Genomic DNA, 5055 nt, shown 5'->3' with positions numbered 1-5055 from the left:
TATAGTGAGTTATCGTGTAAATATGCGCATATTTGAAAGGATATAGCCTACTTTTACAAAGTTTCCTCACTTAAAACTCACAAACCTCTAACTCATAAAGGCAAATATTGCAGGGGAATGCTGAAACTATAGGCATGACTTAATTCATTTTAGGTTAGGTTACTATAGGAACTCTGGAACCTATAGGCGACACTCTGACGCGCGCGCACTCAGTATACCAGGGAAAGCGCGCGCGCGCAAAAGGGAGAGAGAGAGAGAGAGGGAGACAAGGAGCACGCGCGTGTGATTGGTCGCTCGGCTGCCTGCTGCTGGAGTGACGTCACTGCAGGAGAGAACTGCCAGAGGAGGATGCATTTAGTCAGAAACTAGACTCTCTCAAGCCGGAGAGAGAGAACACCAGATCCACCAGATGAGAACATCGCGTGCAGGTTTCATAAAGTAAACCTTGCATCTCCTCTCACGTCCATGCATGAACACTGTAAGCATGCTTTTCAAGGGTGGAATTCCCCATCTTGGAAATTAAACTGCCCGTTCCAATCCCTGGATGGCTGAGACGTAACATTCGATGGCTGAATAGTTAAGGACTGCGAGTTTTGAACGGAAAACGCATCACTGAAGAGATGCACGGAAGAGTTTGGCTTGCGTCTGCGCTGCTCAGAGATTTCAGCGTCATGTTCTTTAACGCAAGACGCACGGGAACCTCTATTTGTCCCCGACACACGGCCACTCATAGCTTACTTTCTGACAGAGAGGAATATGTACGTCAATTGTTTGAAGTAAGACTTTTGAATTATCTCAATTGTTTCTGCTTACTCTTTGTGCATTTTTAAAAGTGAATGGACTCATAGTACAGCTTGAATCACTGTTTTGGTCACAATGAATTAGAACTCTTATAGACAGTAGTCCATAAGTTGACTTTAAATGCATATTTGTAAAAATGCATGGATATATGTGTGTATAATCCTAACATTTGACATGAATTGCTTATAACTGACCCCATCATCCCATGTGACAGACAAGGCCATGTTCAGTGGTAAGTGCATGTGGCCCTCTGAACACTGTCTGGACTTTGTGCATCTAGAATATCTGGAATATTTGTAGTTCTTTGGCCCTTAATAACTTGATCGTGAAATGAGTGGCATTTTGTTTTCGTAAAGAATTATCTGTTTATTGCACTACTCCTTTAGACTATATTTATATGTATAATGTGCTCTATATTTTGTGAGGCTATAAACGTCTTTCAATACAATGCAGCATGCATACTTGTTTAAAAAAATGCAGGACAATTTGCATTAGCCTATATAGAAACAACAGAAATTTAAATAAGCTATAGATTTAACTGTATGACGTCACATTTACGTGAGGGGAAACGTGGGTTCAGGAGACACGTTCGAACAGCTTCGTGATTAACCGAACAACTGAGATATGCTTTAAATACGTTCTTGTTAAGGACAATATAATATTAACTTTATAAACTATTTGGGTTTAGATTGAAATCAAACTGCAAAAAGGCCTTACCTTTTGCAGTTTCTGAATTATAATGCACGGCATAAATGATGCATGATGTAGACATGTGGTGTGATTGTTGGGGCCTAATGAGCCAAATGAAATGGTTAGACCTAATAATCGTCATTTTAAAAGATTATTACTGACCGGAAGGCAGGGACAAAATCCTGTTTAAATCGGTTTGTTGAATGGAAACCCTGACAATAACTCCAAAGGCTCAATTTGAAACGCATCCAGACAGAAACCGCAACTTGTGGATGTGGATTATGTCTTCTTCACCACATAATCCACATTCAGAACCTCATAAGTCCTTTCAACACTTGACTTGTTAACAGCATTTACAGGTCTATAAAAAGAGTCAATTAAATGGAATTTGAGTGTAATTTATTTTATTGCGCATTAACCCTGTTTTCATTTATCAGGTCAACTTTATGAGATGTTCCACATTTAAAAAGTGTTGACAGGAGGTAGTTGCTGTCTTTGGTTATCTAGCTGTATGAGTGTTTATCTTCCTTCATAAAGCTAGATAACCGAAAGTAGAAACGTCCTCCTTAACTGCATGTGGACAAGTTGAGTGGGAAGCAATGATTGCAGGGAAACTGCATGAGGTAAGCAGGCCCCCTCTGTGTGAATCATACAGGCTCTTTAAATCACTGCAATGTAAAGGAATACGATGACAAATCATGCTTGAGCCTTTATTATTTTCAATACACCTTTGGACGCGTGCACGTTTGTGAACACATTCACTATTTCAATTTCAGACAATTTCGTAAACGTGGTGCCTTTGTTTAAAAAAATCAAACGATTTAACGTGTCGACACTATATAAAATTACTACATTTACACTATTTATTTTTAAAATATGAATTATTATTGCTTATTTTACTCCATAATTGTTTCTTAAAGTTATCATTTGACCAATCAAGATTGGTTTTGTTGTCAACTTTAGTCGGACAAATAACTTATTTAAAAAGCTATGAGAAATAAAAGAAAGCCTGAACTGCAGTTATTTACTTATACATCACAAGATACTAATTTGCAAATGAAAAACTTTTGTCAGTGTTGTGCATTGTTAACTTTACGCGGAATAAGTTTATAAACTTCCAAGCTAGTTCCCATTCCCAAACTGCTTCAAAGCACCCGAAATCATTAGCCTACCTCAACCAGGGAAAACTCATTGCTGTTATTACGCCTGCTTTTGTTCCGCACCTGACACGCGCAAATGAGGCCTGCGTTGTAATAATGCGCGTGATCTCAATCTTGCTATGATCTAGAAAAGGGACTCCATGTGGATTTTACAATTAGTCTGTTACTAATCGAGGATAAATTAGCGTTCAAATGCTTAGTTGTAAATCTCATTATGACAAATAAGGATGTCAGACTCACCCTAAAATGATCTTTTTAAACACATTTTGTACAAAATGGCTTCCTGCGTGTTGGTCACACTTACTGATTTAGAGACAAAATTATTAAACCTTTTTATTTATTTTAAAAATTCACTAATGGATTTCAGACGAAATAATTTCTTTCTTTTTTTATAGACACTTGCTAGACATTTTTGCCCCCCAAAACATTTTTTTTTTTAATGAAAACCTTGTTAATTATGAAAGAGACGTAGGCCATTCAAGTCATTTTTGTATGAATTGAATTTTATTGCAGCCTTGAACAACTTCGATCTGGGTAACAAACAAAAAATGAACGTGACGTCATTGACCCACAACACAACTCTTAAGCAATGACATCATGCTGAAGCAGCTTAATTATGATTGGCCATATTAATCTGGCTGTAGGCCTACACGTCAAAGATGCAGCGGAAAATAATGCAGAATGGATTTTTTTTAATCCCCGTGTCCTTTTTTTATGACTTTTTTTATGAGTTTAAAATCATAAGAAGTGTGAGCGCTTTTGGAGCTCCGCGTCACGCAGAGCAACACACACACACACACACACACACCGTGTCTGTGAGTTACAATGCTTTTTAGTAAACCATAGCCTATATTAAAAAATACTTTATCATTAAATAAAAAAGTCTGAGTAAAATATGTGTTATAGTGAGACAACAATCTACTTTATAGACAACTATACCGACAAAATGAAAATCCTGACTCAATATCAAATTGAAAATACATACTTTTTTTTAAATCCAATGGCGTGTGTACTAAAATGTAGGAAATTTGAACCTGATTTGGACTGGATTTCCTGGCCTGAAAGTCATTGTTTCACTGCTCTAAGGATAATACTAAATACACAAGATGCATATTTCTATTTTCAGAAACAGACAGAAAGGTTTCTAAGGCTAGAAAATATGATGTGTAAACACTATCAGAGTGCCAATTAAACTGAATGAAAAAAAAATTGAACAAAAATCTTGATAATCACATCCTAAAGAAAAAAAACCCAAAAGATGTAAAATTGTAAGAACTCACAAAGAAATAATGAGCAAAAAAAAAAAAAAAAAGTTTAATGAGCTGACTAGGCAGATTTACATTCTCTATATTTGCCCCCCAAAAATTGTTTCACATGCCAAGTGTGATTTAAGGTGCATATTAGGCCATAGGTCAAATTTTAAATTCAAGGTTGTCTGGCATTTATTTGTTTGTAAATTATATATAATAATTAATGAATAAAAATGTATGTGTGTTTATATGTAAAACTGAAATATTCTGATTATTGTCTCATCTTAATTTCTTTTACTCCAACTTAGTGTAGCCTCTCAAACTGCAGTGTCTTTGTGAGAGACCAGAGGACTGGAGCTAAGGGAAAAACGCCATCTGGTAAGTGCAATCAAAGCGTATTACAATGCAACATTGCAATTAGAACAATTAGTTGTATAGTAAATCTGATTCAAACACACAGTACATCATAAAGTATATGCTAATGAATGCATGCACTTGAAAGGAGCCAAATGCAAATAGTAATCCTTAATCAAGTCCAAGACACTAAATGCATTACATGAATCTTTCATCAGAAAATCTATATATCTATTTATACATGCATATTCATGTTCTACATTTATGCATACTCGAGTTTTTTCCCTCTCAAATGTGCACTCATCAAAGCCCCAACGATCCTCAGGCATTCTTTGACAAATTGCATACGTATATAAATGTCAGTTATAGATATTTAGCCTTTAAAAACACTAATATCAGTTTCACATTTGTGCTAGCCACCAATAAATTCTTTACAGTAAAAGTGCAGGTCATAATCCAAAAGGCTCTCTTAATTATTCTATATATTAATGTTGCATTATGATGTATGGCATATGTGTGCCTTTCAAATCGTTTCAGGCAGACGTTGTGCAGTTCACACACATATTAGCAAATTAATAAGGAAAGGGCTCGCTATAGCTGTTAATCATAACAGGAAAAAAAAACACAAAGCGCATAATTATCTCAAGAAAAATCCCTCAAAGGCTTGACCCGTGTGAAAAAGAACGAAAATAAATCTAAATCGCAATGTGTTTTACCACGACTGAGAATACGTGGTTAGTATGACTGCAGGACATTAGGCCAAAGGCTTCAATGCGATGAATGATCAGAGAGAGGAAATT

General features: G+C 36.1%; 1 long non-coding RNA gene across 1 annotated transcript; it reads left to right on the top strand.

The window, feature by feature from the left end:
- Positions 1 to 395: 395 nt before the first annotated feature.
- On the top strand, positions 396 to 4488 carry LOC130091273 (uncharacterized). The gene is made up of 3 exons (XR_008807791.1): positions 396 to 776; positions 1929 to 2114; positions 4215 to 4488. It is a non-coding gene; the product is annotated as an uncharacterized LOC130091273 (long non-coding RNA).
- The last annotated feature ends 567 nt before the right edge of the window (positions 4489 to 5055 follow it).

Source organism: Rhinichthys klamathensis, unplaced genomic scaffold (assembly GCF_029890125.1).
Source record: "Rhinichthys klamathensis goyatoka isolate OS25496 unplaced genomic scaffold, OSU_Roscu_1.1 h1tg000165l_1, whole genome shotgun sequence".
Lineage (NCBI taxonomy): Eukaryota > Metazoa > Chordata > Actinopteri > Cypriniformes > Leuciscidae > Rhinichthys > Rhinichthys klamathensis.
The sequence above is the reverse complement of the archived record's forward strand: the minus strand, read 5'-3'. Positions and strand labels throughout refer to the sequence as shown.